This window comes from Carya illinoinensis, chromosome 5 (genome assembly GCF_018687715.1).
Source record: "Carya illinoinensis cultivar Pawnee chromosome 5, C.illinoinensisPawnee_v1, whole genome shotgun sequence".
Taxonomy (NCBI): domain Eukaryota; kingdom Viridiplantae; phylum Streptophyta; class Magnoliopsida; order Fagales; family Juglandaceae; genus Carya; species Carya illinoinensis.
In genome coordinates, this window is record NC_056756.1 from 27,083,980 (window position 1) to 27,094,532 (window position 10,553).

Genomic DNA, 10,553 nt, shown 5'->3' on the forward strand with positions numbered 1-10,553 from the left:
TGGCATAAAACTAAGCAAGCAAAAGATTATTTTAGGGTTTATTTTTTGCTTGACTCTTGGAGAACGTAACACACTTGGGATGCGACTTTAAGAAAAATTGAAGAATAACGTTGTGATAGTATTTCTTTCAGTGTTCATTTTCTTCTAGTCCTCTAAAAATAATATGGTGACTTCGTTTATGTCATTTAATTTTTAGTATGAACTAAATTTCCTTTATTTTAGGAAAAAGATGTCATCTAGTTTCAAACTATACTTGCTTTTCTATGCAGATTTGAAATAATTCTCTTCCATGTTTGTCTAATTTATTCTGACCTTATTGCTTCTAATTGACTAGCCATTAATTAGATGATTTTGATATTATGATTTGCTATCGAAAGAGGGAATTATAGGATAGATCTTGGATATTTCGGCATAGATAAATATAGAGATCGAAAAACTTATATGAACCTATGTATTATTAAAATCATTGGTCTTAATGCTTTTTTTTTTATTATTGTATACTCTTGTGTAAAATGATGAATAAGAATATTTCCAATCGACTATCGAAAGACGCTTTTGAAAGAGTTTGAGATTTGCTAACAAACGGAGAGAATTAAATGCAACTATTTAGACAAGAGAAGCATAGTGAGGGATTAGGTGAAATCGATTTCCTATAAGTTTTCTTTCTCATTAATTTGATCTTTGAACGGCTTTTTTTTCCTTTAAATATTTTCTTTGAATTGATTTTATTTCAATTTGCAATTACAAATAATCTTGGTGACTTTTCTAAATTAAAACCAAGATTACTTTGTATCAATATTGGAAAAAATAAAAAGAACTCAATCCCTGGGAAAAAGGCCAAAAACCACGATATTGTACACTTATAATTTTGCACCGATCAAGTTTTTTGCGCCGTTGCTGGGGATTGATTTCTTTTTATTTTTGCCAATATCGATACAAATTAATTTTGGTTTTAATTTAGAATTTTATATTATATATATATATATATATATTTTGTTCTACAGGTGTGTTTTTAAATTGGATGTGCTATGCTAGATCTTGTGACATTACTCATTTTGATTCGAAGATTGAAGGACTTTTAGATTGTGAGGAAATAAAATAAAATACTAGCTATGGCTAATGGACAACATGATGCACAACCATGCATCTTGAAGGATTCTGTACAACCAGTTGTGAATGACAACTACTCGAGTATAAGACGTCAAACCATTAATGCCAACAATCTTGAGCTCAAACTAGCCTCAATCAGCATGGTGCAACAAGCCCAATTCAGCAGATCACCACTTGGTGATCCCAATATTCATTTGGCAATATTTTAGAGATTTGTGACACTATAAAGATCAATAGTATTACTGAAGACACCATTAGATTGAGATTATTTCCTTTTTCTTTGAGGGGCAAGGCAAGAGGTTGGTTACAATCTCTACAACCGGGATGTATCATCAGTTAGCAAGACATGACAGAAAAGTTTCATGCTAAATTCTTTCCACCTGCAAAAATAGCCCAACTCAGGAGTGAAATTGGTCAATTCAAGCAAAATAATTTCAAGTCACTCTATGAAGTATGGGAAAGGTATAAAGATTTGATTCGATGTTACCCTCAACACGTATTGCTAGACTAGTTGCAAGTTCAGGTGTTCTATAATGGGTTAAATGGGCAAACTCAAACCATAGTTGATGTTGCTTTTGATGAAACTTTGATGTTGAAGACAGCAGAGGGTGCTACCTATATTTTGGAAGAAATGGCCTCAAACGACTATCAATGGCCAAATGAAAGAACTATGGCTAAGAAAGTTATTGGAATTCATGAATTGGAGCTGTTAGCAGCCCTTTCAACTCAAGTTGCTTCTTTATTCCATCTGATTTCAGCTTTGACAACCCAAAGGATACCATAAAGTACAATATGTTGCAGCTACAAGTATAACAGTTTCGAGTAATGAAGTTAGTCAAAAACAAGTTCAATACATCAACAATCGGAACTACAACTATCGTGGTAATCCTATGCCAAATTACTACCATCCAAGGCTTCGAAATCATGAGAATTTGTCTTATGAAAACACAAAGGATGTGCTACAACCTCCTCTAGGATTTGATAGTCAACCAAGCAAAAAGAAGATGTCACTTGAGGATGCCATGGTTTCCTGTATTGGGGAGACAAAAGCAAGATTTAAAAAGACTGATTCAAAGTTAGATAATATTGAGACTCATTATAGCAATGTGAGAGCCACTATGAAGAATCTTGAAGTGCAAATTGGACGACTAGCCATAACCATCAATGCCCAACAAAGAGAAACTTTCCTAGCAACACATAAGTGCATCCAAAGGAATAATGCAAGGCCATCACACTTAGGAGTGAAAGGGAAAGTTAGAGGTCACCACCAAATGAAAACAAGTCCACCCCACCCCTACAGCTACAAGCAATGGCCAAAGAAAGAATAAAGTAGAAGAAAATGAGATTGTTGATAATACACTAAGAGAGACTGACATACCTCCAGCAATTTCATTTCCTAACAATCCTCATATTCTCTCTACTCCACTTCCTTATCCTCTACGTTTTCAAAAACAAAAATTAGATAAGTAGTTTTCTAAGTTTTTAGATATTTTAAGAAAATTCACATAAATATTCTTTTTACAGATGCTTTGGAATAAATACCAAATTATATCAAATTCTTGAAGGACATTATTTCCAAGAAGAGAATGTTGGAGGAATTCAAAACAGTGAAGCTTTCTAAAGAATGTAGTGCCATTCTTTAAAAGAAATTGCCTCAAAATTAAAAGATTCGAGGAGTTTCACTTTGCCTTGCACAATTGGAAATTCATCTTTTGATAAAGTTTTATGTGATTTTGGTGATAGCATTAATCTTATGCCACTTTCTATTTGTAGAAAATTAGGACTTTGAGAGATGAAACAAACAACTATTTATTTGCAACTAGCAGACCAATCCATCAAGTATCCATGTGGAATTACAGAAGACATATTGGTAAAGATGGATAAATTTATTTTTCTTGAAATTTTGTGGTGTTAGATATAGAGGAAGACCAAGAAATCTCACTAATTCCTGGCCGACCATTCTTGACTATGGGAAGAGCTTTAATTGATGTTCCAAAAGGGTGAATTAACATTGAGAGTAAATAAGGAAGAGGTTATGTTCAACATCTACCAAGCAATGAGATTTCCAGAAGATCCAACCACTTGCTTTCGAGTAGATGTTATTAAGAAATGTGTAGAATAAGCCTTTCAAGAAGATGTACTAGCCGATCACCTAGAAGGATGTATTACCATTTCATCTCAAGCTTATAATTTTAATAACTCTGCTATTTGTAAAATCTGATTTACCTTTTGTTAGTGAAGAATTTCTCCACTATGGATTTGCCTTGAGAGCCTTACAGTAGGTTACATCATTTGCAATGAAGTAGAGAGGCTAGAGCCGATGGTAGCAAAGCCGGATTCTATCATTTCTAACAAAAGATGCAGCAAACTACAACTCAGAAGTTGAAGCAATAACCTGAGCATCTTCGCTATGCATTCTTGGATGATATATCATCTTTTCAGCGATTGTTGCTGCATCACTCACACCAAAGAAAAGGAAAAGCTGCTACGTGTGTTAAGGGAGCATAGAACAGCCTTGGGATGAACTATTTCTAACATAAAAGGTATAAGTCCCTCCATTTGCATGTACAAAATTTTAATAGAGGAACTTTACAAACCGATCGAGCACCAAAGAAGATTAAATCTAGCAATGAAAGAAGTCGTGAGAACTGAAATTTTGAAGCTCCTCAATGCTGTTGTAATTATCTATGTTATTTCAGACAGCTCATAGGTAAGTCCAGTGCAGGTTATACCAAAAAAGAGTAGAATGACGATGGTGAAAAACGACAACAGTGAGTTTATTCCTACAAGAACAATCACGGATTGGCATGTATGCATGGATTACCACAAGTTGGATAAAGCAACAAGAAATGATCATTTTTCACTTCTCTTCATTGATCAAATGTTGGATCAATTGGCTGAGAATTTCTATTATTACTTCTTAGATGGTTATGTGGGGTATAACCAGATTGCCATAGCCCCCAAAGATCAAGAGAAAACTATATTCATGTGCCCCTATGGAACATTTACTTTTAGGAGGATGCCCTTCCTATTGTGCAATGGCCTAGCGACATTTTAACATTGCATGATGGCTATCTTTTATGATATGACGGAAGATAAAATGGAAATTTTCATGGATGACTTCTTAGTCTTTGGTACATCTTTTGATTATTGTTTGCATAATTTAGTTCTTGTTTTGTAGAGATGTGAAGACAAAAATCCAGTCCTAAACTAGGACAAGTGCCATTTCATGATTTAAGAAGGGATCATGCTTGGCCATAGAGTGTCATATAAAGAAATTGAGGTTGATCGAGCTAAAATTGCAACCACAGAAAAACTACCACCTTCAAAGAATGTGAAGGGAATCAGAAGCTTTTTGGGACATGCGGGATTCTATAGAAGATTTATAAAGGATTTTTCTAAACTCTCTAAACCTTTATGTAATATTTTTGAAAAAAATTCTACATTTGACTTTGATGATATTTGTTTGCAGGCCTTTAATGAAATCAAGGAGAAACTAATTTTAGCACCAGTTATGACTTTCAACTTTTTGAAGTCATGTGCGATGCAAGTGATTTTGCAATTGGAGCAGTGTTAAGACAAAAGCGAGACAAACTGTTCAAGGCCATCTATTACACAAATCAAACATTGAATGAAACTCAACTAAATTATACAACAATTGAGAAGGATATGCTTGTTGTGGTGTTTGCTTGTGACAAATTTTGGTCTTAGCTCATTAGTACAAACATGATAGTATTCACTGATCATACAACAATTCGTTACTTGTTTGGCAAGCAGGATGCTAAGCCTAGGCTGATTCATTGGATCCTGCTTCTTCAAGAATTTGATTTGGAGGTTCGAAATAAGAAAGGAAGCGAAAATTTAGCTATTGATCATCTTTCTCGGGTGGAGCAAGAGGAAGTAAGACCAGATTCAGTGATCCAAGAAGCATTCCCAGATGAGCAGTTGTTTGCATGTGAGATCAAGCTTCCTTGATATGTTGATATTGTAAACTACCTAGCTTGTAAAGTATTGCCACCAGATCTCACTTACCACCAATGCAAGAAGTTTCTACATGATATGAAATATTATCTTTGGGATGAGCTTTTGCTGTTCAAAATATTCCCTGACAAAATCATATGAAGATGTATGCTAGAAGAAGAGATGCAAGCCATTCTCCATCATTGCCATTCCTCATCATATGGAGGACATTTTGGAGCAACACGAATAACAGTTACAATACTTCAAAGTGGTTTCTTTTGACTTTCTATTTTTTGTTATAGTTATACTTTAGTAAAAACTTGTGACCAATGCCAACGTATGAGAAATATTTCAAGGCATCAGGAGCTTTCATTGAAAAATATCTTAGAGGTTGAGTTATTTGATGTTTAGGGAATAGAGTTTATGGGTCCATTTCCTCCTTTTTTTGGTTTTGTTTATATTTTGTTAGCAGTGGATTATGTGCCAAAATGGGTAAAAGCAATTGTTGCAACAACAAACGACGCAAAGGTAGTGCTAAAATTTCTACATAAGAATATATTCACAAGATTTGACACTCCACGAGCTATTATTAGTGACGAATGGACCCACTTTTGCAACAAGTTGTTTGGCAACCTTCTTTCTAAATATGGTATGGAGCACAAGATAGCACTTGGCTACCATCTTCAAACTAATGGCCAAGCTGAAATTTTAAATCTAGAAATCAAGAACATCCTTGAGAAGACGGTCAATATCAATAGGAAGAATTGGGCAAAGAAGCTTGATGATGCTTTGTGGGCATACCGTACAGCTTTTAAAACACCTATCAAGATGTCTCCTTACCGATTAGTGTTTGAAAAGGCGTGTCATCTCCCTATTGAGTTAGAGCATAAAGTTTATTGGGCTGTAAAGAAGTTTAATTTTGATTTGAAGGCAGTAGGGGAAAACGACTTCTTCAATTGAATGAGATGGATAAGTTCCGGAATGACACTTATGAAAATGCAAAGATCTACAAAGAACAGATGAAGAAGTGGCATGAAAAATAGATTATTAGGCGTGATTTTGCACTAGGACAATAGGTTTTACTCTTCAATTCATGACTCAAACTCTTCCCGAGCAAGTTAAAATCAAGATAGACAAGTCTTTATACAATTGACAAAGTTTTCTCTTTCGAAGTAATAGACTTGAAGGACAAGATAGTGAATATATTCAAAGTTAATGGTCAAACATTGAAGCACTATTATGGAGAACAAGTGGAAAGGAACTATGCATTTATTTCTCTTGGAGACCCTAATTGATGAAGACTGAAAAGTCTGGCTGTAGACTTTAAAACAAGCGCTTATGGGAGGCAACCCATAGAACTTTCTTTTATTCTTTTACTTTTATTTTTTTGAATAATTTAGATTTTGATGCAGATTTATTTAGTAAGAATAAAGAACTGAAAATTACAAACTATGGCTAATTCACCATGAAACCAAGGAAGTTTCTTTCATTTCTTCGATCTTTCTCACTTTTGAATTATAATGAGGACATTGTTTAGTCTAAGTTTGGGGGTGTTATTATAAACTCCTATAATCATTTGGTTTATTTGATTTTTTATTTGTTATATAGTTATTATTTTTTTCTATAAGTCTTGACTTGTTGGATTCTCTTACCAAGCATGTATTTGAGTATAATTGAATTATCTATAACTCTGAAATTTGTGATTGAGGATAGGATTGAGAAAAATTTTTAAAAATTTCTTTTATGTCAAGCCGAGTTGTGTGGGTTCTTTGATTTAAATCTTTGTCCTTGAACATAATTGAGCTCATAGTCGTTTCATTCCATTTTACTTATGAAGAGAAGGAGTTGAATTAACTCGATCATAAAAGTTCAATCTTGCTTTGCTCTAGAATCCGTTGATGGGTCTTTGAAGTGAAATCCTAATTGATACCAAATATTAGATAAATGATCTAGACATTTTTTTGTCATAACCAAAAAGTTTTCCCAGTCATCCTAGCCATCATACCATCATTACAAGATGTATTTCTATTGTCAAACCCCTTGAGCCTTAATTTACATAAACATTTATTTGTTCTTTCAACTACATAAACCATTTCGGTTCTAAACCTGAAAAACTATGAATTTACCTTTTAAAGTTTGAGAAAAAACTTTGATGGAAATTTACATTTAAAAAGAAAGTTAGTTCAAAGAGAATTATCTACATTATGTTTGCTTTGTTTGATCAAAGTGTGTAAAAAAAAAGAAAGTGAACGAAAAAAAAAAGTTGAAGTGGTTGAACATTTGAAAATGCTACAAGAATCTAGGTGGCTGAACGAAAAAGGTAGGAGGTTGAAAAAAAAAAATTATTTTTGCTGGGTTTGTCTCTTGCTCAGAGGTGATTTATCCGTCGTTATAGGAAAAAAATAGAGAAAACTCAATAAGTAGAGTATGGATCACTTCATATTTTGTTAAATGTGTACTTAGTATTACTTCATTGATTACAGCAACAATAATGTCACCAGTTTGAGGATATAGTTGAGAAAGAGTTATGGTTTGAATCTTGTGGATATCTCTTTTATTGTTCTTTCCACCACGTAATTTTCCAGTTTGCTTTGATTTTCTATATCCATTTATTTCTTAACCCTCACCTTGTGGCTATCATTACAACCTTATTAAAGACCTTTTCATATCTAATATCGGTGTTGACTACATTAGTGAAGAAGATTTCCGAAAATTGGACTTATGCGATTAAGTTTAGAGAGAATTATTCTGATCTTAGTTGTCCTACTTTTATCTTTATTTGCAAGTGGTTTGGAGTTAAATTGACTATATAACACACTCAAGGTATTAACTTTAGGTTGAAAACGCTTAACTCTTGCTTGAAAAGTTGTTAAATTTTTTATTGATTTTCTTGTTATCTTTGATGTTAAAAGAGTAAAATACTAGTGATAAAATCTAAATTCAGGCTATGGCTTGATGAGTAATGATACTTCTCTATGAGGTTTAGTTGATATATATTGTCTATAATGGTCTTTTATCTTATTATCTTTTTTTGTTTGAAGACAAATAAAGTTGTAACTTTGGGCGCGTTTGATGACTTGCATAATTTAAAATATTTTATCACTTCTATACTTTAAACTTTAGTCTAATTTTATTTATTTTTGTTGATTTTAGACTTCATTATTATTATTTAAATTTTATTTCAATTTTGAAGAAAATTAAGATCTTACTTTTAGTAGCCCATCATCTAGGGACTCTCTCACATTTAATGAAGAGTTAGACACTTTGAAAAATAAAAGCCAATAAAGAATTTTACGTAGAGGGACCTTTTCACACGCATGAGGTTTGATTTGGCAAAAGGAAGTATATGACACTGGGAGTTGTTGGTTTTGACGCAGCAGCTTGCTAGGATAAAAAATAGCAGAGACACGTAATGTGGATCAGCACGTAATGAAGAGCAGATCTCATTTTTGGTTTGGAACGGCATGAACTGATGATCTTTTCCTTGTTATTTATGGAGTTGGACGCAAGGATTCGGCTTTTAGGAACCTAATTGGGTGGAGTTCGAAGATATGCAAAGGTTGAAATGAGGAGTTTGAAGTGAACTGTTGAAAATGAAACGATGCCGTAAAGACTTAAGAGGGATGGTGTCGTTTGATGGAGGAAGGACGCTGCATTTTATAAGGAGCTAAAGCTGTGCATTTTTGTAAAGTGTCAAAGCTATGCATTTTATTAGTATTTTACAGTTTACTTGTATTTAACATTTTAGTTGTCCGTTATTTTCATATGGAACCTTCTGAGTCATTTTATATTTCACACTATTTTGTTATGGGTTGTTACAAGAAGGCAATGAGCATTCTAAGAGGGGAATCACAGAAGGGGAAGATATCATTTCTGAAAAATCTATAAAAGCTTGGTTTGATGTAATGGAGGTTGGAAGCCCTTGAAGCTTCCTTTTCAATATAGTTTGACACTTGAGAAATTTTATCAAACACATTTTGTGCATTATTTTCCTTCATTACAGAATCCTTCATTTACATTTCATCAGTTTCCTTATTACAACACTACATCAAATCACCCATTACAAACGGGTCCATTACATTGGCACGCAGCACGAGCCTTCTCTTGGATGCAAGACGTACGCATGAGTGAGAAGTAACTGGTGGTTTGACTTGGAGACGCCATGGGGCCTCTTGGATTTGAAAGAACACGTAGAGGAGTTTTGGTTTTATGCGGGTTTCTATTGATGAAAAGAAGGGGGGGTGTAATGGACCCGTTTGTAATGGGTGATGTGATGTAGTGTTGTAATAAGGAAACTAATGAAATATGTAGTGTTGTAATAAGGAAACTAATGAAATGTAAATGAAGTATTTTGTAATGAAGGAAAATAATGCACATAATGTGTTTGATAAAATTTCTCAAGTGTCATACGTATATTGAAAAGGAAGGTTTCGAGGGCTTCCAACCTCCATTACATCAGACCAAGCTTTTATAGATTTTTCAGAAAATCAGACCAAGCTTTTATAGATTTTTTAGAAATGATCTCTTCCCCCTCTGTGATTCCCCTCTTATAATACTCATTGCCTTCCCGTAATAACCCATAACAAAATAATACGAAATATAAAATGATCCAAAAGGTTCTATATGAAAATAATAGACAACTAAAATGTAAAATACAAATAAACTGTAAAACATTAATAAAACGCATAGCTTTGAGACTTTACAAAAACACACAGCTTTAGTTCCTCATAAAACGTAGCGTCCTTGCTCCATCAAACGACACTATCCCTTTTAAGTATCTACGGCACCGTTTCATCTTCAGCAGTTCACTTCAAACTCCTCATTTCAGCCTTTGCATATCTCCGAACTCTACCCAATTAGGTTTCTAACATGGGGAGAGTTTTCATGCGTGGGGCCCTTTGGTTTTGGGCACACAAAACTAAGCAAGCAAAAGATTATTTTGGGTTTTTTTTTTTTTTTCTGCTTGGCTCTTGGAGAACGTAACACACTTGGGATGCGCCTTCAAGAAAAATTGAAGAATGACACAATGGGACCGCGAGAGTATTTCTTTCAATGTTCTTTTTCTTCTAGTCCTCTTAGAAAAAATATGGTGACTTTGTTATGTTGAATATAATTTTTAAGATGAACTAAATTTTCTTTATTCTAGGAAAATTATATAATCTAGTTTCAAACTATTCTTGTTTTTCTATGCTAATTTGAAGTAATTTTCTTCCATGTTTGTCTGATTTATTCTGAGCTTATTGTTTCTAATTGACTAATTATTAATTAGATGATTATGATCTTGTAATTTGCTATCGAAAGAAAAAATTATAGGATAAATCTTGGATACTTCAGCATAGATAAATATAGAGATTGAAAGATTTGTATGAATCTATGTAGTATTAAAATCATTAGTCGCAGTGCTTTCTTGCTTTATTAATTTGCATACTCTTGTATAAAATGATGAATACAAATATTTTCAATTGACTATAGAAAGAGACTTT